Below are 27547 nucleotides of genomic sequence, written 5' to 3' on the forward strand. Positions count from 1 at the left end.
GTGTGTGTGTGTGTGTGTGTGTGTGTGTGTGTGTGTGTGTGTGTGTGTGTGTATCATCGGGCTGACGTGGTTGTCACGTGAAATATATCAAATTGTTGTTACTGTTGTTGTTGAAACCCCAGGCTCATCTGGACGCGAATCCAGTGGAGTGCAAGAAGCCACTTCAACCAGTCACTCACAGAGGTTATTTGTGAGGTTATGTTGAAGGACTGTCCATGTCGTGATAGTGTGGTGTATGAAGTAAATGCGTTGTGGTGCGTGGGGGACTGCATTACAGTATGGGCATAGTGGATTATTTGTGAGTTCCGGTCTGTGTATGTACTGTAGCAGGGAATGGTGGTGACCGCATAACAGTTTGGCTAGGTAGAGTGTCTCTCTCTCTCTGTAGGTGGGGTGGTTTCTGAAGAGTTATGTCTAGTGAATATCAATGAAGAATGCTAACTGGATAAAGGTTTGGATGCTTTTGGTGGCTATGTGTTTGTAAAGTGTAATGTTGGGTGATGGAGGAGGGATGTTACTGAGACACTTTGTACAGTGATGGGTAGATGTGTGTTTCTTGTTTCATTGATAATATGGGTGATGCTGCATGAAGGTGGGATGGGTCTTCAGTTAAAGCAACAGACTGTGTATCTCCCATATTCATTCGATCTTAAACGAAGAGTACTTTTGCTTCTTAATGTAGGTGATCTATTTTTGTGGTATCTGTGCATCTCGTTATTATTTTTAAGGCTTTCCTGTGTGTTTTTTAAGTATATCCATATTTGTGTTGGTTAAGACTGGGGCTAATGCTGGGCTGGCAGAATTCATTTATTATGCCTCCACCCACCTATGGTGGAGGAGGCATTAAGTAATTGGTCTGTACGTCCATGCGTGCGAAGGTTCGTGCACTCGTAACACTCCTATGGGCGCGTTATCTCCTGAACCCAGCGACGGATTTCTACCAAACTTTTGTAAGTGATGCAGTATGAAGAGAACTAATTAGCTCAGCTAGGTCTAGGGGTCAAAAGTCAATGTTGTATGGGGTCGACTTAGTTTATCTTTGTGGGCACGATATCTCTTAAACCCATGGACGGATTTCAACCAAACTTTTGTCAATCACACAATATTTAGGGACGATGAACTGATTAGGTCAGCAAGGTCATGAAGTCTGCATGGCGAGTCCGTGCACAAGGCTTGGCAGGAGCATACTGAGCAACTCTTTGCGCCAACAGCTCAAGGACCTGAGCCCTCGGTTTTTTTCATTCTGAAGAGCTATTTATAGATGGCTTATTAGAATTCTTTCTGTTATCCAGAGACAGTGCCTTTAGGGGCTCAAAGAAGATCCTAAAATTATGGAGTGCCTTTCCAGTGGGAGTGGCTGATGTATTGTAAGGGGGACACTAAAGGCATGTTTCAAATTCATGTCTCTTTGCAATGATGAAGGTAATGGGTGATTTGGTTGTTGCGGCAGTGTAAGTCACCTTTCTAGTGAGTGTAGGCAGAGTTGGAGTTGGGCTGCTGCTTGTTAAGTTTTGGAGTGTTGTGAAGCTGTTGCTAAGACGTCAACATTAGGACGGTACTATTACCGAAGGTGGGTGGGTTGCCTGGTTATGGAGGAAAGGATTATAAAGTGAAAGTAACGAGCCCTGTGGAATAACAGTGTTCTGAATTTAGAACATTGGTTTCATAGAGCACCTTGCCAGCTATTCTTAATCCTTTCTTCCCCGGGTGTGGCCAAAATTTTATTCATTTGGATGTATCGTGGTCCTGTGTTAAATACTTATGTTTATATATGTTGCTACTAGCGTGGTTCGTAACGGTGGTTGACTCTTGTTGAAGCCATCTTGGTTAAGTTCAGCTAACATAGGGAGGTGGGTGGTGGTTGAGTGTCTAGGGCGGAAACCATGTACTGAGTCAGATTCTTTTTTTTTTTTTTTTTTTACGTCCGACCTGGGAAAAAGCTTCAGTGACTATTCCCAAGTCCCAGTAGTCCTCCTTGGGGCCTAGTAGTCCTCCTACATCTCCACATGTCACCACTTCGGCGCTAACACCCACCATCCATACTGACTACATACTAGGGCTGTCACATACGGGACTGGTGCATTGGTGTTAGCGGGGGTACTTTTATGACATGTCGGCGGGTCATCTGGTAGATCAGAAAAGTCTGCTTTTTATGAAATTCAAATCCTTAAACTGTTCCCTGCCCCAGCTGGGATCCGAACCTGGGTCCATTAGGATTGCAGGCCGCCTCTCTACCAATTCAGCCAAGATGAAGAGATGTAAGCATGATCTTCTTTAAGATTAACCTTCCATGGCTTTAGATGGTGTGCAAAACAGTTATATTGGTCTATGATGCGGATCACCTTGGGGTCGTTCCTGAGTATGGAGATGATGGCTGCTTCCTTCCATATATTTGGGATTAGGTCGTAAATATAGAAGCTGAAATTTTCTGCTGGGGCCTTTATTGCTGTCAGAGTATGGTCTTCTAAGTGGATGTTTGATATCTGATCTTCTCCTTCTGATCTGGATTTTATTTATTTATTTATTTTTGTTACCTTTGATCATTTGATATACCTGCTGTGTGGTGAGTGAAGATAGAGTTTGATTTTTAAGTACGTGATTATTTAACAAACTTGGGCCCCAGTTCTAGATGACTCATGTGATTTCGTAACACTTCTCGAGCGATTTGCTTTGCATATCATTAATCTTCTTGCATGTTAACGATGAAAAATATCTCGTTATTAAGCAGATATACTTAACATACAGGATTCTGAGGGTCTGAAATGTAAATGAGTGAGTGTGTCGCCCATGGCATGCAGTTGATTGGTTATTTCTCCATTATGGTTTTGTTTTTCTTCTCCTCTCTTCCCGGGAAAGGGTGGAAAAATTGTGATGATGATGAGGAGGAGGAGGAAGAGGAGAAGGAAAAGGAAGAAGAAAAGGAAAAGGAGCAGATAATGGTGATGATGATGATACGCAAAGTAAGGTGTGAGATGGATATAAATCGCTAAGAGACATCACTTAGAGAGCGGCACATTAATTAACTTTCAATACATCCGACACACACACAAAGAGAGAGAGAGAGAGAGAGAGTTAACACATAAAAATCTCTCCGTGCAATCATTTCACAGCTGCCACAATCAGGCCATCTGTTTCGTATTTAATCACTCTCTCATTATCCCTCAATTTCCCGCCCTTTCACTCTCTCATTTTCACACTCCCACACAAACGTTCTCATCACTCAAACATTCTCATCACTCACTTGCACACTCCTCTCTCTCTCTCTCTCTCTCTCTCTCTCTCTCTCTCTCTCTCTCTCAGATCTATTATTGCTATTTGTTGTCACCCCCGCCTAAGGCAAAAAGAATTAGGTAGATATCTATTAAAGTTCTCGTGAAAGGAACGAACCAATTCACAAAAGACACACGTATACACACATCTTACACACACACACACACACACACACACACACACACACACACATATATATATATATATATATGAGGAGCCTCAGTGGTAAAGTGTGCGTTTTCGTACACTGAAGTCGTAAACGAGGGTTCGCGCCCCGCCAGGGTAATAAACTTTGGGAGCGTTCTTCTGGCCACGTACTGCTTTGGCGTACATCAGCGGTGTTGTGGTTGACCCAGTGTCGCATACTATAAGGTATGCTTGCACCCAGTCGGCTTGCGCGGGCCGATTACATTTGGTTCACAGACTACACACACATCCAAAGCCACTCCAACACTACAATTACACTTACAAGCACTTCTCACCCTACATGCAATCTCTACTAGACAGCCTAAGACACTTGGTAGATACATTGGCTGTATCCTCCCCACTTCGGTCGGGATAGGCCGGTCCTGCAGTGGGCACGCAAACGGCCTGAGCCGTTTGAGTGTCCACTCATTTATACTATATATATATATATATATATATATATATATATATATATATATATATATATATATATATATATATATATATATATATATATATATATATATATATATATATATATATACTATATATATATATATATATATAATACGAGTATATCATCAGTCACTGGAGGTCCACTGCTGAACAAAGGCCTCACCCAACCTTCACGAATTCCTTGACTGAGCCAGTCTCTGCCACGTTTTGCCTGCAAACTTATCTATCTCATCTCCCCCACTCCTTTCTGGCATTTTTCTGCTACGCTTACAGTCTCTTAGAGTCCAGTTAGTAAGCCCCTTGCTCCATCGGTTATTCCTAATTCTTGCTACATGACCCGCTCACCTTCATTTGTTTGTTTGTTTGTTTGGTTTTAATAACTTCTATAAAGGCTCTGACTTAAATCTGCTCTCTCACTCAAGTTAATCTTTTCCTGTCTCTTCAAGATATTCCCAACATTGGCCTTTTCATTGCCCTTTGAGAAAGGATTAGTTTATTTGCCATCGACTTTGTCAGTTTCCAGGTCTCATTACCGTACGTCATAGTTGGGATTATACATATGTTATGGTATATACTTTTCCTTTCATACATATTGGCAAGCTACTTTTCGTGATGTCTCTGTGTTTACTGAAACTTTTCGTCCAGTTGTAATGCGTCTTTTTATTTCGTTATCATGGTCTTTCGTTAGTTTTAATATTTGCCCCAAGTATGCTGATTGTACTCGTCAACTTCAAGAATTTCTTTGCTTGTTCTGATGACGTTCTTTGGTGTATTTGAACTAAACATTAACTTTAGTTCGGTTCATCTATAGCCCTACTTTGATACTTTCTCTCTGTTTAGGTCATTTAACATTTCTTTCAATGTCTGCTGTTTCTGAGATTAGGACAGTGTCATCTGCAAATCTTAATAGTTTAGGTTTTCTCCATCTACTGTATGTTTACTCCTTTGTTCTCCCAGTCTAGCTTTCTTAACCTTCAAGGCATGCTGTCCATAATTCTGGTGAGACTGTATCTCCCTGACGCACACCATTCCCAGTCTTAAATTTTCAGAGTCTTAATGTAATGCAACTGGAGCAGTTCCCTCTTTAGATGTGTTTTCGAGCCGTTTTACAGTGTTCTTGAGCAGTTTCCTTGTTCTCGCAGTGAATTTATGATTGTGCTCCACTGAATCATAGTCAACAAAACCTAAGTGCAGTGGTTTATTATATTCTTTAGTTTTCTCAGTCAGCTGATTCAGTGTGTGTAGATGATCAGTAGCTGAATACCTACCTCGGAATCCTGCCTATTCATGGCGTTGGTTTTCTTCCACATTTGTTGTTATTGTGTTTGTAGGGACCTTAGTGAAGAGTTTCCAAATAACTGGTAAGAAGCCAGTGGGTCGATAGTTAGTAAGATCTTTTGACTCTTATTTCTTGTGATGTAAAATAATTATTGTATTACGCCATTTTTTAGGAATTCTCTTCTTCTTTATGCAGTAAGTAAATAAGTGGACAAGCCTGTTAAGTCCTTCTACAACTGCATCCGACAGTAAATCAGCTGCTACTCCATTTTATCATGCCCTTTCCTCTTTTCTTACTTTGAAGAGAAAATTTTACTTAGTCTGCTGTTACCTCAGGTATTTCACTTGTGTCAACTGAAAAGTTAGCTATTGGTACTATAGTCTTTACAGTTCTTTGTAAAATACTTAACTCTCTCCACCATCCATCTCTGCATTTAATGACTACAGTTTTTGTCTTCCAGTGATATATTCTGCTTCTTTCCCAGTGCCATTTTACTTTGGACCTGTTTCGCACTTTTTCCGTTTTTGATATCTCATCCATGTTTCTCTTTCCTTTTTTGTGTGTGTCTCTTATTGATAAGCTTATTTAATTCCGCTCTTTCTATTTCATCTTTGTTTTAAATGTTGGACTCAGCATAACTAAGAGCCTGAATCATTATCTTCGTTATTTCAAATTGAAAGGCTGCTTTGTTTTGCCTACCTTTATTGGGCATATTTTATTTTTTTATTTTTAATTAGCCTCTTTCTTTCACTTCTGATATTGAATCTGACTTTGCAACCCACCATTCTGTGGTCACTTCCTACACTGACTTTGTTGATAACTGTGACATTTATGATTGTGTTATTCATGTCTGCAATACTGAGTCAATTTCATTCTTTGTTTCTCCATTAGGACTTCTCTAGGCCCATTTTTTTCCATGTTCTTTTGTGAAAGAATGTGTTCATTATTCTCATGATATACATTTCAGCAAAATTTACTTCCATTTCACCAGTGTTACTGCTTTCTCCATCTCCAAATTTTCCCATACATCTATCTATCTATCTACTGCCAGGCGCCTCAATCCCGTACGGTGTGGCCACAAACAAATCACCTCCATGTCGCCCTGTCCCCTGCCATTTCACTGCCCTGCTCCCAACTCACACCCCCCTCTCTCATACATACTTCTCCATTTTTTTTATTTACCGACTTTAGCATTGAGGTCATCAATGAGTATAGTATATATGGTCTTTTCTTCCATAATCTGGGTGATGTCATCACAGAATGTTTCTATTCTTTCATCTGTGGCTTGATATGTCGGTGTATGTCACGAACTAGCGACATTGTATGATTCTGGGAGTTACGACTTACGAATATTTGTGGAAATCCGTGAGCTTCACTCAGTTCTAACTTTCCTGTGTCAGCACTCTGATTGGAGTAGATTTTCAAAACATTTACCATCATTTCAGGAGTGATTGTTTGTAAGCACAGACATTAGTGTAGCAATGAACAAAATCAGTATGTATATACTCCTTGCCCTGCCCATGTAACTGCCGGGAGAGGAAGTTCTGCCCTTTTCCTACGGATCATGCCTTGCATCAAGTGTGAACAAGACAGTCTAAAATTGGCAGGCTTGAGCGGCGGACGTCTTTCCAGAGCAGTGCAATCCCAGCAATGACGAGCGAAGGCTACCCCGATGTTTTGAGCAGTGGATCAGGATCACCCACTCTCCTCGCAGTTCTGTGACTCCTTTCTCAGCGTCGTTTCAGGACAAAACAACCCTAGCAGCGATCAGTGGACAGCAGATCACCCAGTCTTCTCGTAGTTCCGTGACTCCACATCTTTCCATTTACCAGTACTTTCTGTTTTCTAGATTTCAGAGTGTTAGGTAGCATGAATGCATGATTGAGCAGATTTACTTGCCTTAAGTATTCTTGTAATGTAAGCATTTATTTTGTCGCAAGTAATAGACTTACAACTTTTCTTTTGAGCTCGACTAAGTGTAAAATCATGTTTCACTTTTCCAAATTGTTTTTATTTAATTTACTTTGCTCTGAACTTGCTCAAACTTTTCTTGATATGAATCATGACTGGTAGTTAGGCTACTTTTCTCATATTAATTGTCAGAGCAAGTTCTTTCTCTTGAGGCCAACAGTACTTACTAATTCATTACAAGTGAGTGATTATTCCATACTGAGTACTGTTTGAAGAAAAAGTTTATAAAGTTCTCATTGTGTGAGAATTGGCAACGTAAGCTAGAATGAAGTAAAACTTCCGACTTTAATTTCTTAACCCTCCGTGGCCGCCGGCATTGAATAACGTTTAGCCAATACATGGCCACAGGCATCGTTTGAGCACGGCCCATAAAAAACTGCAAACATTTTTGGGAAGTGAACGAATGTTCTGAACATCTTCAAATGACCTACACTACACTCCCATACACCCCATCAAGCAGTTCAGAGCCTGCTGTTGTGATGAGTGGATTTTCGATTTTTCTCACGCCTAACCATGCCTAAACAAGCACAACTACACCCATTATCTCAACCCAGGCGGAAAATATCATCTCTGTCCTCTCTTGCAAAACACACAAAGCCACCTGTTTACGATTATGAATTAATACGGACACAAACAAAAAAGACATGATAAGTGAAAAATGCATTTTTGTCTCGGTACCTTTACCTATTTACTCAGGTTTGTTGTAATGGTTTGGATCATTCGATGCAGTGTGACATGTTGAAAACTGTGAAAACTTTCGTGAAGTGAACGAACATCACGGATATGAGACTGACCTCCACTTCATCCTCACACATATCATGTCAGTTCACCACCTGCTGCTGTGATGAGTGGATGTACGATTTTTTTTGCTCGTGGACATGCCTAAAAACACATAGTTACACCGATTATCTCGACCCAGACAGAAAATATAATCTTTTTCCTCCATTGCACAACACACACAACCACCCTGTTTACGAGACAGCAACATATATTGCGAAAATAACAAGGTAAAATGACAAAAAGGAGAACATGTTATTATGGAAAATATGTTTTTCCCCGTCTGTAAACGTACTTATTTCTGCTTTGTCTCTGTATTTGTAATAATTAGACTTATTTGTAGTTTTGAAACTGCATTATGAGTCTATTTTTAGCTATGCACATGGTGTAAGAGCTTGAAGTTGTGACTCAACTTCTGTATTGGTAATCGGATCTGACCCTCCATCATCTCCCATAGGAAAGCCTAGCCTTGGAGGATGGACAATTTGCCCATTTAGGACTGAAAATTCAACCTTTTCACTCCCTTTTCCAAGCATGGGCACAACGATAAAATAAAAAATAACTCGAAACTACCATAAACATATTTTATATAAAAAAGGTGAAAAAATATTCATAATAATTTTTTTTTTTCCAGCCATTCCTAACATATTATGTACTGAAATAAATTGATATAATCATAACTCATATATGTGCAACATTTCAGCACCATTTGCACTGTTTTGGGGGTTAAAAAATATAACAACACCTGCAAAGTTGCACTACAGCAATACCTCTGGGTGGCGGATATCGGTTGCCGATATTTCTGCAACTTTCGCTCCATTGCAAGCCACATAATGGGTCTAGGAAGCTGGGATTTGCATTGGTAGGTGCATCTGAACTTTCTCTTCAATATGGCAAGGAAGAAAAATCAGTTTTCAAAACTTCAGAAAATGACCCCCATGTCAGCCTACAGTGTACAGAAAATGCCGGACCCACGGTCACGGACTTCAGTCAAAACCTTTTTAAAATCCCTCTTTCTTTTGGCAAATTGGTGACCTCTTCCCAGGATATTAACTCCTAGCTTTAACCCATTGCACCCTGGTGACATGTATGCATGACAACCCAGGGACATCCTGGTGGCACATATACTTGATCTAGTGTTTCACGGCATTGTTTGAATATTCCGTGGGTTATTTTCACAACACACAGCCACTGGCAACCCTCCTGTGTACATCTGAATCACACTCCAGTTTCCTGCATACCTCAGTAATGGATAGAGCTATGGAAAAAGCTTTCCCTGTGTCCAGATCCTCAGATGAGCACCCGCATCTGCGACTTCAACATCAATGAAGTCCAAAGGCCAGAAAAGAAAAGGCCTTATTGTTGGTGTGATAGGGAGAGAACTCGAGGTGACATTATTGTCAATTGTGAGTGAAGAAAGTGACTTCCCTGAGGGAAGTGACCGCCATGTTGAGTGCCAATATTTATGTGTTGCATGAAGTACATGGATCACGTGAGTCCTCCACTGTGCACCCATTGCTTCCCCCTGTACGTTCATTGGATGTTTCTGATGTTGGGAATAGTTCAAAGGGTAGTGATGATCCTTGAAAGGGGGATATTGGCATGGATGAGGAGATGGAAGAGAAGGTAGGGAGAGGAGAAAAGGAAGAGGGGGAGGACGTGGAGGAGGGAGGGAGGAAGGAATGGGGTGCGACGTCTCACACCACCGCTGCATCTATTTACCTGCATAATGGAACCAGAAAGTTTGTTTCATGATGAAATCAGTGTCTTATTTTTTATTGAAAGTTTTTTTGTGTGTATGTTTGTTATGATGAAAAAGAACAAATTACAGGAAAAAAAAATTCTGTTATAGTGTGAAGATATATTGGAGTGGAGAAAAGGAGGAGGTGGAGGAGGGAGGGAGGAGGAAATGTGGTGCAGTGTCTCGCACCACTGCTGCATCTATTTACGCGAATAATGGAAGCAGAAAGTTTGTTTCAAGGTGAAACCAGTCCCTTATTTTTTATTGAAAGTTTTCGTGTGTGTGTGTTTGTTATGATGCAAAAGCACAATTCACAGGAAAAAACTTTTGTTATAATGGAAAATATAGTGGAGTGGAGAAAGGGAGGAGGTGGAGGAGGGAGGGAGGAGAAAATGCAGTGAGGCAAGCCTCACACCACCATTGTGTCTATTTATGTGAATAATGGAAGCAGCAAGTTTGTTTCATAATGAGATCAGAGTCTGATTTTTTATTGAAAGTCTTCGTGTGTGTATATTTGTTATGATGAAAAAGTACAAATCACAGGAAAAGAATTCTGTTATAGTGGAAAATATTTTTGATTATGGACAGCGTCAATAACTATTTTGTTCACAATATCTCAGTGTGTGTGTGTGTGTGAGTGTGTGTGTGTCTGTGTGTGTGTGTGTGTAAGGCGGTGGTGTGGAGCTGCAGCGAGGCAAGCAGACACCTTAGCCAGCCTGCCTCATGGTCGTTGCTATGGTTACCAGACTCGCAGCAGCAATCATGCCACAATTTTGGAAAATATACATGGAAATAGTGTCTGCGGTGGATTGCAGTCTTCTGGAAGTGTTATTAGGAGAGCTAGTACAAGCCTTAGTTGTGTCCCAGCACCTCTCTCACACATATGGACACAGGCAATTAAAAAAAAAAAAAAAACTGCCCCCTTTCCTCACTCACTCTCTCTCCCTACACACAATTCACGGACTGTCTGAGGCAATCAGCTTGAAGTCGAAGGATTGATGAGTTAAATATTAGCTGAGATAAGAATTAGGTTTAGATATAGATGATTTTCAAAGGAATGTCGAGCTGAGAAATGGGTTGGCGTGAATTTATGCTGGAGGCAGTGGGTTAAATATTTAATATTAAAGAAATAATAATAAATTCACTCACTCCTGGCTACTTAGTTATAGGCACTAGCTTACTGGTGGTTACTGTTTAGCAGGTTGTTATTACTGCATCATTAATAGTTGTGAAAGGCTTTTGCTAGCTAGTTTGTGGATTTTTTCCCCCTTGCTTCTCAGTTTTACTTGATAAAACTGGTCACCACCAGCCTGTGCCTATATTATTAATATTGAATTATTAGCATTAGACCGCAAAACAGCACAGTTCGTACACTGACTTTTTTTTTTTGGTTACTTTTTTCTTGAGCTGCAGCTTGCCAAATTTCTTTTTAAAATTATTCTTTAGTCACTCTGTCTCAGTCTGAGTTAGCACCATGGCTACTAACCTGTTTATACAGGAAGCCAAGGATATGGAGCTTAACAATCTCCAGGAAATTAAACAGTATATCCTAAAGCACGAGAGTGATGCCCGTGAGGAGCGTAAAATTCAGTTGAACACAAGCGTGAACAGCGCAAACACAAGTGTGAACAGTGTAAGAGTGCGAGAGCGTTAAAACTAACGTGAACAGCTTGAGTATGAACGTGCCGAATGTTAAGCACGTGAGAAGCAAGAGCCTGAAGTACTGAAACTGAAACTAGACTCTCAGGCTTTAACAGCATCAAGTCCCAGTGACCCTAGCTCTGTCCACTTTTCTCCAGTACCTGTCTTGGCAACCCTGCATCACAAGCTTCCTTCGTACAAAGAAGGTGAGCAAATTGAACCATTTATAGCCCATTTTGAAGACAGAGTGCAGCTGTACCAATTGGACAAGTCGACCAACCACAACTCCAATTTCTTATCCTGTTTGAGGGGCCCAGCTCTCGATATTCCAAACAGAATTTGGTGCAAAACAGTTTCACTTATGAGATGATGAAGGCTGCACCCATCAAGGCATATGGTCTCACTGTAGACAATGCCAGAGTCAGTTCCTGAGGGTGTGACTTCAAGAAAAGGAGACTGCCATCCGGTTCTTTGACCACCTTACTATGTAACAACTGGACGGAAAAGGATAAACTCCTAGCACCCAAAAAGGAGTAATTAACCTTATGCTGCGTACCCTATTAGAAAAATCGAGACCTGCTGAGCTCATTGCTCAATTGCAAGGATGCCAGACAAATGGTGGAGAAGGCTGATGTATTCTTTACTGCATATGGGTCTCCCCCAAAGGTGGTACACATGAATCGTCTGTGGCAGTACCATGGGCCAGGACAGTACAGCTGGGATGTCTCCAAGAAATCGTGCTCTCCCGCAGCCGAGGATGTTGAGGAGGACCAAGGAGCTGAAGTGCAAGAGGATGGTAAAGTTTCCCAAGAGAAGTGAAACAGGAAGAGGACCAAGACCTTCCTGGAGGAATGGACTGCATGGAGGAGCAAGGATGTCGTCGGAAATGGCATTGAAGAAGACCTGATAAGTTGAAAGATTATTTTGTGTATAGTTAGATGTTTCATTAGGATTAAGGTTTATGACTGTATATTGTATATTGTTTAGTTTTGTCGGGATGACAAAGAACTAGGGAGGGGGTTGTGTTGAGATGCGGGATTTGGTAGTTAGATAGTCTAGAAGTTTCTCACTGACTCCCAATGTTTGTGGTAGTTCCAGTATGAGTCAGAGTTGCCAATTTGCCTGCTGTTTGTGAGTGTAGTTGTTTCGTAAGTTATCTATTAATTTTTAGCTTTTTTTCCATATAATGTTTTAGTTATGTGATTGCCAGTTAAATTATTTAAGTTTGTATGCTAAATAATTTACAGTGTTATGTAATGTAAGAAAACTCTGGCATGTTTTGGATGTTACCGAGTTGGTAACTGTTGTAACCGTGCTTTCTCTCTGGAATACACTAGAACTGTGGAAAGATGTACATCATTCTAGAACAATACAAGCTTATATAAGGATGGAGAAGAGACTAGAGCAAGTTCGGTCGGTTTTCAGTTCAGTTTGAGTGTAGTGCAATGTCTGTATATTTTCGGTACTTGTGAAAACAGTGAAATGTAGTTGGCAAACAGTGAAGCGTTACTGAAGTTTGTATATCATCGGTACTTGTGAAAATAGTGAAGTGTTGTCAAGCATTAAGCCTAATTGCATTTTGTAAAGTTTGTATAGGTCTAGTGCTTCTGAGAATAGTGAAGCGAAGTTGGAAAGCATTTAGTGTGATTAGTTGGAAAATAAAAACAGTGAACTTAAGAAGCCAGTGTTTATATAACAATGCCTCAGCTGATCTTGTGTACTGTACACCTAAAGACCGACCATAGGAAGAACAACTCACTGGGCAACGTCCTTTCTATATTGAACTACTGCTGTTGGAGCCTGTGGTAGTGTCAGGACTCCACATTATAATAATACAACTCATAGCATGATAGATAGATAGAAGCACCAGTAAAGGTTTGGGAATAGAAAGTGTGTCAGTGAGAATCGACCAAAGGAAATTAGTTCAGCAAGACTTAATCAACAGTATGCCAGTGGGCACTGGAAGCATTACATACACAGACATACAGGGTTCTAGAATCTTCCAACGACAGTGTAGCTCACGTGACACAAACCCTCCTAAACAAGAATGCAGGGATTAGAGTTCAGAAAAGGGGCTAGCCACAGAAGCGAAAGGTCGTGGAGAGAGGAAATAACAAGAGGGGTCCGACGAGACTTAGTAAATTACGTTCCTGTGTAATACATACACTGCTCAACTTAGGCTTTCCTTGAAGGTAATAAATCAAGATCAACTCCCTGTATTCATCTTTAACTTCTGCCTTCGACTAGCACAATAACTAAAACCAAATCTCAAGATTAACATATTACAAGACCAAAGATTCACAGCAGTGTGAGACAGAGACATAACAATACCATTTTACATATAGGTACAGGTACACTACAGCTATCACATTTACACTGTGTATTACATACACCACACTACATAACAATTAAATGTGTTAAAATTAATGTGGTGAACATTTTCTCAGGTTGACCTGAGTACAGGATTTTCCAATGACGTCACAGAGTTTTTCCTTGAAGCTTGCAATTATTAAGGTAAATATGAGGTTTATATGCTCATTGACGACAGTGATTTTCCCCTTTAACAGGATAGTACACACACCATAGTGTGAATCATGTGTGCCTGAGTTAGGATGTATATATCGGCTTCTTTTAAAGTTTCCAGAGTAAAATTTCATTTTCATGGGGCAAATTTGGGACGTTGTATGATTATGGGAGTCTACAAATGCTAGTGGAAATCCCAATGAACTTTATTCAGTTCTAACTGTCCCACATGAGCATTCCAGCTGGAATAAATTTGCAGAACATTTACCATTGTTTCAGGAGTGACCATCTTTATGCACAGACATTAGTGAAACACTGAGCGAACTTAGTATGTGTAAATCACTTGCACCGCCCCTGAAACCGCTGGGAGAGGAAGCTCTGCCCTTTTCCCACGGATCAGGCCCTGCATCACGTTTGAACAGGACAGTCTAAAACCGGCAGTCGCAAGAGACGAACGTCGTTCCAGAGCAGTACAGTCCCAGCAGTAATTAGCAAAGGCTACCTTGGCATCTTGAGTAATGGTTCACTTAGTCTTCTTGCAGTTCTGTGGCTCCATCCTTGATGTCAGTTCAGGATAGTGTGACCCCAGCAGCAAACAGTTGACAGTAGATCACCCAGTCTTCTCTCAGTTATGTGACTACATCTCTCCATTTACTAGTATTTCTTTCTGTTTTCTAGATTTAACCCCCAGCCTGCGGCAGCCCTAAACATTTCCTATGTTCGTGGTGGAGGAAAACCGGTAAAAAAAATATGTTTTCATCATGTGTTTTGAACACTTATACCTAACCAAACATGATAACATTTTGGTCAGACAAAGTTTACATTCCACACTGGCGATTCACGACCCACCCATCAAGCATAAACATGCAGTAGGCACGAAAAATGACCAAAAATTCACAATATCTCAAGCGGCTCTTCCGGAATGTACAAAGCAGTCTACCGATTGGCATTTTCGGAATGCTATATGCAGCTGAGAAGTTAAGTGTGTTAGGTAGCTTGAGTACGTAAATGGGCGAATTTACTTGCCTTACGTTCTCTTGTTAATGCAAGCAGTCATTTTGTTGGAATTAATAAATTTATAACTTTATCTTTTGAGCTCCATTAAGTGTAAAATTGTGTTTCACTTTTCCAAATTGTTCTTACATAATTTACTGTGCTCCCAGCTTGTACAAACGAATTTTGTTGATGTTAATCACAGCTGGTAGTTAGGCCAGTTCGCTCATATTAATCCACAATAAAACTGTTCGCGCAAGCCAGGAGAGGCACAGGTTCTTTCTCTAGAGGCTGACAGTACCTACTAATTTATTACCAGTGAGTGATTATTCTCTGCTGAGTACTGTTTGCAAGGAAAGTTTATAAATTTCTCGTAGTCTGAGAATTGGCAACTTAAACCAGAATGAAAGAAAAGCATTCGGGAGGCGAATGCTAATCGACCACCAGAATATACCGTTGGCCAAGTCCAAGATTTTGGCCATATCTTGATACCCTGAAGGTTTCAGGTTGATAGCTTAAGCTGTTCATTAGATTTAATTTTGCTAAATGCAGGTGATAAAAACTAGTTGTTCTTTGGCAGCCAGTATGGTGACCTTGACCTTGACCCCGAATGCCCATTTTCTAACTCATCAAAGACTTTGGCCATATCTTGATACCCTGAAGGTTTCATTTCATGTTCCAAGCTGTTCATGAGATATAATGGGAACAGTTTCATGATGATAGCTCAAGCCTTTCATGAGATATAATGGGAACACACACACACACACACACACACACACACACACACACACACACACACACACACACACACATACACACACACAGAGGCGGGTAAAGACATTATCGCTCCACCTTGCTAAAAGGGGGGAGATAATAAAGTAAAACTTGTGACTTATGAAATTGTGTCAGACATTAAAAACAAAAAAAAACTTTCTCTTGACAGTGCATATACTTGTATTACTTTCTTGGTGTATCTTCTGCCTAGTCTAGTTACAATCCATGCCACTCTGCTAAATACACTCCTGAATTTAACAATGCTCTCTGCAAGATTTCCGCTAGTTAGAAATCCTTTTTTTTTTTTCTTTTAATGAGAGGAAAAAGGAACCAAAAGCCACGAGCATGCGATAACTGTTCCTTCCAAGAGAAAAACAAAATACAAGAGAGAATCGAATTCAAGATCCGATCATGTTGAGATGCCTGGACACACTGCGTTTGAAAGACTGGAGATCATAGGAAGCAGGAAATACAGACAGAGGGAGACAGTTCCAGAGTTTACCTGTTGCATGAATGAAGGACTGGGAGTAACGGTTAACTCTTGCATTAGAGAGCTGGACAAAAAAAGGATGAGAGTTTGCTGCTAGACGGGTGCTGCGCGCCCTCGTAGACTTGGAGGAATACATGCAGATAGTTCAGAGGAGCAATGACCATTGAAGTAGCGACAGAAAAGAGATAAAGATGCAACAGTGCCGCGAAGAGACAGAGGTTGAAGGGAGTCAGTAAGAGAAGGAGAGTTAATGAAACGAAAAGCCTTTGACTCCACCCTATTGAGAAGAGCTGTATGTGGGGAGCCTCCCCACACATGAGACTTGTACTCCACACAGGGGCGGATAAAACCCGCGTACAGTGTCAACAACTGTGCAGGGATAAAGAAGGAACGGAGTCGGCTTAGCACACCTAATCTCTTGGAAGCAGATTTTACAAGAGATGTAATATGATCTCTCCAAGATAAGTCCCAAATAAATGAAATCTCAAGCATGTTCAAGGATGATGCAGGATTAAACTGAATATTATTAAACATCAGTGGGTATACCTGTGGAAGATTCGGTTGGGTTGATAAGTGTAGGAACTGAGTCTTTGATGCATTAAAAACAGTCAGATTATTTTTACCCATGTCAGAGATACTAGCCAAGTCAGACATTAGGTGTGCCATAGCCTCATCCCTTGTTTGTTGAAGTAACTGCTGAGATGGGCGTTGCGGGAACAGAATGGAAAGGTGAAAGGTGGAGTCATCAGCGTATGAGTGGATAGGGTTAGATGTACAGCTTAGAAGGTCATTGATGAATAAAAGGAAGAGAGTTGGTGGTAGAATAGAGCCCTGAGGAACACCACTGTTGATAGATCTAGGAGAAGAAAGATGGCCGTCTACAACAGCGGCTATAGAACGACCTGAAAGGAAGCTAGAGATGAAGGCAGAGATAGAATGATAAAGACCGTAAGAGGGCACTTTGGAAATTAAAGATTCATGCCAGACTCGATTGAAAGCCTTTGAGATGTCAACTGCAATGGCAAAGCTTTCGCCAAAGTCCCTAAAGGAGGATGACCAGGAGTCTGAAAGGTAGGTGAGAAGATCGCCAGTGGAGCGTCCCTGACGGAACCCATACTGACGATCAGAAAGAAGGTTGTGATAGGAATGATGCTTTAAAATTTTTCTATTAATAATTGACTCAAAAACTTTTGAGATACAGGATGTTAAAGCAATTGTACGATACTTAAAGGGTTGGGATGGTCACCCTTCTTTGGGACTGGCTGAATGAGAGCAAACTTCCAGCAAGATGGAAAGGTAAAAGTTGATAGACAAAGGCGAAAGAGTTTACAGAGGCAGGGTGTAAGCACAGAAGCACAGGTCTTGAGAACAACAGGAGGGACTCCATCAGGCCTATATGCCTTGTTAGTATTGAGGCCTGTGATGGCAAAAAAAATCATCAGCTGGAGAAATTTTAATAGCCATGAGGAAGTCAGAGGAGGGGAAGTGATGGAGGAACAGCACCGGAATCGTCTAAGGTGGAATTGGAGGAGAAAGTCTGAGCGCCACTAATACACTACCAACTCTTTCATGCTGCCTTCCTCTGAAGTAAAAGAGGTGGTTGCTGTCTTGGAGCTGAATTAATTTTTCTTCATTTCTGTGGACCTCACTCAAACCTACAATATCCCAACTAATATTATCTAATTCAGTCATTAAGGTATCAAATTTTTAAATCTTCTGTGAGGCTTCTTACAGTGTACGTGTAGATCTTAATCAATTTCAGTTCGTTTAATGTCCCGGTCTCTGAGATGCAGAGACAGTGACTACTCACTTTGGATGGCACACTGCCTGGAAGCACAGGAGACAGTGCAGTTGGATCTTAGTAGACGATGATCCAACAGGAACACCCACATAATCATTAACAGTAGAATTCATGTTTGGTTGAGGGGCGGATTCTGGCAAATAATGTCACCTTCCTGCCGAAGTGTTTCTGGTGATATATATATATACAGGGTGTAACGCGACGTATGACAAAAACTTGCACCAATGATCTATCATGTAATTTTGAGTATATTTTGTTCTATAGACATATGCTCTCTGCGATCCCAGTTCAGTACCCAGTATTCGGCTGTTTTGTGTAAAAGCTTCGTCTCTTGCATGTGCCATTAGGTGAGAGCTTCGCAGGGCGACGGGAGACGAGTATTATTAGCTTATACTGTACTGTACATGAAAATCCCATATCCTATCAGTACACACGAGTTTTAAGAAGAAACTTTACGTAGTTTATTGATTCTTTAACGTCAAGGCATGCATTCATGCAATTCTTTTGCACAAATCCACCGTAATTAAGGATCAGATTCAAATTTTATGGCTTGCAAGGGAGTAGGGAGGGAGGGAGGAGAGGCTGGTGTGTTGTTGCCAGTTATGTAATATTTGGTTTGTAGGATGTAGCTACTTGCATTATCATAACACCCGCAGCTCATTCAGTGAAAAAACGTAATTCTAAAGGGAGATTAGCCTCACTTTATGTCAGAAAGAAATTTATTTATCACAGTTTTTCTGCTGCAAGTAAACGTGGCGCCCTTGGGTATCTCCACCTGTGTTCCTCTCTGCAGCACTGGCATTATCATCGCAGAATCCGTTAAAAAATACACGGTGTCTGCATATTCTTCATTGCTGTACGTACGTGGCATGCTGTTTTATGAACAGGTGAAGCTGAACCCGGTGAACAACAGAACGCGGAGAACAGTATTTGAAGTGTGTGCCTCCCCTGCAAATGTTCCCGTTCAAATGACAGTGGACGCAGGGTTGCCAAGTCCTTCTCATCAATCTCGCTAGTCTAGTCCTGAAAACTTGCTAGAATGTAGCTAGATAATAAACACTGCAAAACATCGCTAGAAAACCCGATAAAATCTCTAGAATATCACCTAAAAATGGTAAAAATATCCAGAATTTAGCTAGATATTATGTTGCCGGACGTTAGTGCCGCAAGTAGAAGCAAAAAATAGGTCTAGCTGCATAGTCGTTACATTGGCAAGCCTGTGTCACTGTTCTCACGTCAACATCATATGAAAAAAAATGGTGCCACTTTTACTTGCATCAGAAAAATTGTAATGAATAATAATATTACTCCTGACTTAAAATGATGCTAGTCACTCAATACAGTAATGTTCTTTCACTGAATGAGCTGTGGGTGTTATGATAATGCTGGTAGCTACATCCTACAAACCAAATATTACATAACTGGCAACAACACACCAGCCTCTCCTCCCTCCCTCCCTACTCCCTTGCAAGCCATAAAATTTGAATCTGATCCTTAATTACGGTGGATTTGTGCAAAAGAATTGCATGAATGCATGCCTTGACGTTAAAGAATCAATAAACTACGTAAAGTTTCTTCTTAAAACTCGTGTGTACTGATAGGATATGGGATTTTCATGTACAGTACAGTATATGCTAATAATACTCGTCTCCCGTCGCCCTGCGAAGCTCCCACCTAATGGCACATGCAAGAGACGAAGCTTTTACACAAAACAGCCGAATGCTGGGTACTGAACTGGGATCGCAGAGAGCATATGTCTATAGAACAAAATATACTCAAAATTACATGATAGATCATTGATGTAAGTTTTTGTCATACGTCGCGTTACACCCTGTATATATATATATATATATATATATATATATATATATATATATATATATATATATATATATATATATATATATATATATATATATATATATATATATATATATATATATGGTATGTGCCATCTTATTCAGTATTTTCAGTTAAGCCCCACACATCTATAGGGGGTCCCATGACCCGCCCCTTCTAAGACGGTTCCTCGTACATATGCAAGGCCTTCTCTTACACGCCACCCAGGAATGCGCCAGGTAGCAGTGTGATCCTGCCCCTGGTATATACTATATCTATATATATAAAAGAGCTGCATTGTTTGTTTGTTTGTCCTTCAATCATGCCCAAATCATGAGCCAGAGACTCCTAGACCCATATATATTCTGAAGCAGGGCGACCCATGGATGGTTTTAGGTGGGTCAAAACTAAGATCTGGGTCATTTGAGGTCACCGGGTAGAGTGTTCACCTTTTTGGCCCGGGCAACGCCGGGTACACCTGCAGCCGAATTTTTGGCATGGAGACTTACATGACCTCCAGTTCGGACATAGGTGGTGTGAGGTTGACCACCGAGGTCATTTGAGGCCATTGGTCGGCAGTCAATTGAGGTCGCCACTAATACACGCTAGAACGACTGAACCCAACAGCCCAATTTTTGGCATGGAGACTCACATGACCTCCAGTTCGGACATAGGCAATGTGAGGTTAACCACCGAGGTCATTTGAGGTCACTGGTTGGAGGTCATTTGAGGTCATGGTAATAGTACACAAGTGAGCAGAAACACTGTGCGTCAGTCTACGAAAGCTGAACTAGAAAGTTCCTGGACCTCTTATAATCCCTCTTCAGAAGCATAAGAGGTGTACATGGTCTTCAGAAAGAAAGACTGAAGTTTAACAAAAAGGATTAGAGTGTTCGTCTTTTTGGCCCGACAACGCCGGGTACCCCTGCTAGTTTCTCTGTGTCTGTCTGTCTGTCTGTCTCTGTCTCTGTCTGTCTGTCTGTCTGTCTGTCTCTCTGTACACATATATATATATATATATATATATATATATATATATATATATATATATATATATATATATATATATATATTTACACAAGAGGTCTTCGTCCTTTCGTCGGCATTGTCATAGATCCCTATTGTCAGGAGTGTTTCCCATCGTCTGCCTGTTAGGGATCACTTTTTTTTTTTCTTTAACCACCACTTCAATGCATATTGAGATAGTTTCTGGGTTTTTTTTTCCTTCTACTTAAGGCACACTGCATCGGGTCCGTAATAACTTCTGCTTTTGGAATTAGTTGATATCACTTACCATTTTTGCGTGGTCCAGCGCAAAGGTCACATTACGGACAGGCAGATGGACTGACATACAGACCCGAAATTAAGAATATAATATTTGACGTACGAGTATGTATATGTGCATGTAACGTTTTGTCCTGCTTCTCTGTGTCATATTTACGGCTCTTCTGGCACGACGCTGATAGGCAGTCGACTTTCTCGGAAATCTTTGGCCAGTAACACACTCCATATGGGCCTTCTCAACTTCTTCTGGAGTTTTCTGATATCTCTTACTGTTTGTGCGCCTTGTTCCGCACAACAGCTATCTGGCACGACGCATTTACAAAGACAAGTGTCTTTCTAAAGTTTGACTAACACATTGGGGAAAAAATCGAACCAGCTGGAACACGCACTAGTAGAGACAGGGAGAAAACAGACAGAAAGACAAAGAATGAAAGTAAGAGAACAGACAGACAGAAAAGGAGGATGACGAGAGAAAAAGCCAAACAGAAAAAAAGACAGAAAGCCAGAGAAACAGAAAAAGACAAAGAGAGAAAGTCAGACAAAAAAAGAAAAGAAAGTAAGACAAACTTCAAAAAAGGAAAGCTAAACAGGTAAAGACAGTAAGAAAGAAAGAATTATAAATGGATACGATTCAGACTCCCTCATAACTGTTCCATGGCGTGTGATGTGTTCTGGTTCAGGTGTGAAATGATCAGTATAGGTCGTGATGTCCTAAAAGATTAACGGACATTCACATGATAACCCTATAATCTTCCTGGGACATCATGAGCTATATTGATCACTTCAGATATCATCGATTCCCTCCAGCGTGATACTTCATTATGTGTAACAATATTCTGGATCACCAGGATGGGAAAAATGTGTATTTTGCGTTATGATAAAGGATTATGGAAGAACACTACTTTAATCTCAACATTCGTATTCCACGGATTATTCCGTTCATAAACAGGACTGTTTTACCTCTATTCCGCCTAGCACTAGAGGATAATATTCAGCTGACAGTGACTCATAGAAGACTGAGGGGGTTAATTATGTCACCATTAACCCTCTCATAAACAAGACAGCTCTAGTGTACTACTATAGATAACGCCAGCCGAGCTGTTCAGCTGGGAATTAGTCACAGGAGTATGAGTATCAATAAATTCTAGAATAAACACCCACTCTCTCTCCCACCAGATCCAAAAGTCTCTCTTAACTCTTTCACATCACTGCTGTATTTTTGCCACAACCACAGGGGCAGACAAAACCAGTGAGCGTCCCTAACAGTGTCACTCACTCACTCTTTCATTTACTCACCAGTCACTTTACCCTTTTTCTGGAATTAAACCTAGCGAGGTGGAAATGCAAAACTTTATGAGCATCATACTTACGGTGGTGTGTGTGTGTGTGTGTGTGTGTGTGTGTGTGTGTGTGTGTGTGTGTGTGTGTGTGTGTGTGTGTGTGTGTGTGTGTGTGTGTGTGTGTGTGTGTCTTGGTAAACGTACGGTTAATGTGTCTGGTGTAACTTTGGGGCATATCTGGGGTTTGTCTGAGGTGCCAGTGGTGTGCAACTGGAGTGTGTCCAAAGACGACTGGGAAGGGTGCAGCTATAAAAGGTGTCCTTTGTTTTGTTTACTTAATTTTCGCTTCTGCCAGACAACTTTATTTAGCTTCTGAAATTCGAATTGCAGGGCATATATGTGGCCTTAGTTAACCTGTTTCAGTACTAGAAGCTTATACTAATTTGAATAGTTCATCGTTCGGTGGTGGCAAGTTTAAGGAGAGAGAGAGAGAGAGAGAGAGACTATTCAAGCGCCCATAATAGAAAGTGCGTGTTGTGAAATGATTGTGAGTGTTGTGTGTCGATTGTTGTGTGTTGTGTGAGGATTGTGTTGATTGTAGTGGGTGTTGTGTGAGGAGCGTGTTGATTGTTCTGGGTGTTGTGTGAGGATTGTATTGATTATTGTGGGTGTTGTGTGAGGATTGTGTTGATTGTTGAGTGTTGTGCGAGGATTGTGTTGATTGTTGAGTGTTGTGTGAGGATTGTGTTGATTGTTCAGTGTTGTGTGAGGATTGTGTTGATTGTTCAGTGTTGTGTGAGGATTGTGTTGATTATTTTGGGTTGTGTGAGGATTTTTTTGATTGTTGAGTGTTGTGTGAGGATCGTGTTGATTGTTGTGGGTGATGTGAGAGGATTGTGTTGGTTGTTGTGTGTTTTGTGAGGATTGTGTTGTGTGAATTGTGCTGATTGTATAAGGTTGTCTGATTCTGGTTGGAGTGATGTGGTGAGAGTGTCCAGTGTATTGTGTTGTGGTGATTGTGGTGAATGTATTGTGGTGTGATTGTAATATATTGTGTGGTATGAGGTTTGTTCTGTGTCCTTAACATAATCTGTATCTATCCATTTATCTACCTATTTATGTATCTGTCTACCTGTCTCTATTTATTAATTTATTTATCTATATCTATCTGTCCATATATTTGTTTATCTGTCCATCTGCCCTTTCATCTATAAATCTATATCTACCTGTCTATTCATGTTTCTAGCCATCCGTTTGACTACCTTTCGCAATCAATCTTCAGTACTCTTTTATTTTATTTTTGCCACATGAAGGCGATTTTGATTAACCTTGAAAAAAAAAAAATCGTAGTAAAAGAGTAAATGAAGGCAAAATCTAACCCATCCATTTCAAGATGTCATTGCCAAGCTGAATAAAATCCCCTGAAGTTAACAACGCGATGGAACTGATAATATGACCTGATAGCAACTTGCTCTCCATTCAGTTCGCTTTTATCAGTTAAGATACTGTAATCATCCACCTGGTGATGTTATAATTTAATCGCCTGCGTCTGTGCGTTTGTGTGTGTCTGTGTGTCAGTGTGTGTGTCTCTCTGGGTCTGCATGTGTGTCAGCATGTGTTTCTGTCTGTTCCCAAAATATCTCAAAATGAAATGAGCAAATTGTATTCAAACTTTGTGGGCAGCACCCCAGGATATATCGCTTGTTTGTTAATAATTTTGGCGAAGCTGCGATTCTATACCTCCGATTGGCCAAGGATATTGCAAGAAAATTACCCACAAACTTTTTCTTTTAGCTTGCCATTATTCACCATTTTCGATTGCACCCTCAACAATGAGAACGACTATTTAAACAGTAACTTAAATTTTTTCAAAGGCTTGTTATACTCAGTGACCTTCAACATTATAATACCCCAGACTTCAGGCTTCTGAATGCTAATATGATATTTACTTTCATTTTTTTATGCGTCTTACTATGGGCATAGGCTTCACAGTCTGCTCCTAAGGCCCAGTAATCCTCCTACATACCATACACATGTCACTTAGCAGGAGCAAACAGAGAATCCCTTAGACGTTTTTAAAATCAGTTTTGGCGAAACTGTGATGATATGCCTCGATTGCCAGAGGAGTATCGGTGTAATTTTTTAGCGATGGCGGGCGGTAGTGGACGAATTTTTTTGCTTTTTTTAATCTGTTTTTAACCACTTCAGTCTTTCTTGACATGTAAGTACTTCTGCCATCAATAGTTTCAGTAACAATTAAGATTACTTGCGAAGCCTTAGTAAAGCATAATATACGAAGCAATCTTTCCCTCCTATTGTCAGGACAACCCTAGTAGACTAATATAACTAAACCTTAGACGATTTTATTAATCTGGGAGTGGATCATAGGAGGCTGGGTGTTAAAACTCTTGCCACTAACCCTCTCATAGCCGTGACAACTCTTGCATTCTGTTTCTTTCTATGGGACACTTCCATATTCAAGTACATCCGTCTGGTGGTAGCCATATGAAAATGAAGATACGTAGTCGGAGTGAAGAGGTTAATTCCTTCACTACCAGGTATCTTTTATGTGGGGGTAGCAGAATGAACTTTAAAAACTTATGTCACCAGTATTGAGTTTAACCACTCTGATGATGCATTTTTTTCATTTTATTCTTGGTACATTCGGACAATTTATTCAGCTTAGGGGAGACTTTTCAAATGACGGGATAAATACAGTCTCCGGTAACCCTTCACTACAAGAGGCCTTACATAAGCTTAATAAAATCATCTGAAGGCAGCAAGAAGGCAAAAATCGTCATTGGATTGTTTGGGTCCATAAACTGTAGAGGAAATTATATATTTTTTTTTAACCCGACTAATTTAATTTTTGAGTGTAATTTTTTCCATCTTAATAATTCACGGAACTGTGGAAGGAAAGGCCAATTCATATTATGCATAAAATTCCACTATTAATGAAATGGGGATTCCGCGAAATGTTTGATAAACTTCGGAAGGTTGTGCTTGGGATTATATTCAGTTAGAAATGCCACATCAAGTTTCAGCCGTTACGAAACTACAACTACCGACTAGCATCACATTCTAGCGTTGATCCACTGCTGCAGCTCGACATTCAAGATGGAGAGACGGCAATTTTAGGCCAAGTTAGAGTAAAAAAGGGTATGGTTGAAGGGGACAGGGTATATCTATTCAGCACTATCTCTTACCGTCAGATCAGGAGTGGAGTTTGATGGTGATGTGTGACACAGCCAGACTTCTGCTGGTGTGTGTTAGGTGTAGTGTTGCACCTTGAGATAAAGCTGGGTATCAGGCGTTTATCCTGAGGCAGATATACTCACGGCCAATAAAAAGAAAAAAAAAAAAGACGCACTTCATAACGATAAAGAACTAGAGTGACCAAAGACCTTATAAACCTAGTGATGGGACCTGCAGAGCCCAACATATTTTTCAGAATATTATGTAAGACTTTCATAATCGTTGGACAAAAGAGAATCATGTATCTAGATATCTGCTTTGATGTTTATTCTTAGTCTTCCCCAGCATTCTTAACAATCTTATCACTGACAGGAAAACTGATGATAAGGAATCAGTAAGTTCCTGCTTTCGTACAACCATCGATTTTATCGATTTTACTGAGGTGTATGAATTTCTGGTGTGTGTGTGTGTGTGTGTGTGTGTGTGTGTGTGTGTGCACGCGAGCGCTCGATTTTGAGAGAGAGAGAGAGAGAGAGAGAAAGATTCAAAGTTTTCGAGTGCACATTGCCCATTTCCATGTTATCAATTATGTCTTACCAAATCCAACCTAAACCTTAACCAAACCTTACATAACCTAATCAAACCTAATCAAACCTAACCTAATCAAACTTAAACAAGCCTAACCTAAGCAATCCTAACTACACCAAACCTTACTGAATCAAACATAAAAAAACATAAAACCAAACCAAACCAAACCTAACTCCCACAAAAAATCCCCTAATATTTGCCGTCGAGGACTGGCAGCAAAATTGGCAGTCTTTAGCAGGATTTTTTGTTTTTTTACGGGTGATCATGAAAAATAAATTCTGATGTGTTTGTATTTAATATTTATATATGGGTTGGTTCTGGGTATAGACGCTTTCATGTGGTGGCACCGATGTGATCACATGGTTAAGCTGCTTGTTGCACAAACGTCCCCTAATCTCCTTCCTATCCCCAGAAAGAAGGATAAGGAACTGCATGAAGGGAAGCGTTATCCTGCATTCCTCCGGGTTCAGTTTCGGATATGCCTGGGTTTGCAAATACTACAGCTACAAATATAAGGAACGATTTTATGTTCAGTTAATAAAAACAAACCAACTACACCTTACTACCAGCCTTTCACTGCAGTAAATGAGATAGCTGCCAAGTTGTCTGCACCTCTCGCCTGAGTGAAGGACAGAAAAACACAGGATGATACTTGCCAACGGTACCCTACCCAACCTCTACGATAAAATTTTGATGGTAGTAAAAATATAATAATGAACACAGTCTCTCACACGAAACAGGAATGGACTCCTATTTCTAAATCTGGACTGCGTGAGCGACTGTGATAAACTGACTCACAGTACATTGGACTCCCTGATATTATCCTCTTCCTCCCCTTTTCCTTTTATAATAATCTTATGGTGGTAGTATGAATGTAAATACTCTCACTAGCTTCCCAACAAGAGAAATCCGGCAAGCTTTTTCTGCCTATCTCACGGAAACACACACACACATACACACACAAACGCAGCCACACGAGGGATGCCAAGCTAGAGGCAATTAAATCATAAAGACAAGCACAAAAGGGTAAATTTGTTCTCACGGGAATACAGAGGGAAAGAGGAGCTATGCGAAAGTATAAATGTGTAACTGGAAGGGAAGAAACTGACAACACAGATTACTTAGTACCTGCCGACAGATTATCTAGAGGACACTGACGGAACTTGCAGAGTAAAGAGGCTGATTGATTGATTGATTTAAGCAAAGTAACTCTTTACACTTCAACTTGGTTTACCATCTCCACCTTGAATTATGAAAATGTAACAACAGATTAACACTAGAATGTGTTATGAGAGATTAAATGGACGTAGAGCTTTAACACTGACTTTTTCTGCCGATGAACTTCGGAAAATAAGCTATAGATTCAAGGAAGAAAATCTGAGTTCAGAAATAACTGTAATCATAAACGAGTCATAAAGCATGCATAAGGAAGCAGGCCTTCAGATTTCGAAAAAATGAA

General features: G+C 40.4%; 1 protein-coding gene across 4 annotated transcripts in view; it reads right to left on the reverse strand.

The window, feature by feature from the left end:
* Positions 1 to 27547, reverse strand: part of LOC145402361 (facilitated trehalose transporter Tret1-like) — a 132914-nt gene that overhangs the window by 104084 nt on the left and 1283 nt on the right. The gene's annotated exons all lie outside the window — the stretch shown is intronic.

The sequence above is a fragment of the Coenobita brevimanus genome, chromosome 57 (assembly GCF_032717465.1).
Source record: "Coenobita brevimanus isolate Jiangsu-jjx chromosome 57, ASM3271746v2, whole genome shotgun sequence".
Taxonomy (NCBI): Eukaryota; Metazoa; Arthropoda; class Malacostraca; order Decapoda; family Coenobitidae; genus Coenobita; species Coenobita brevimanus.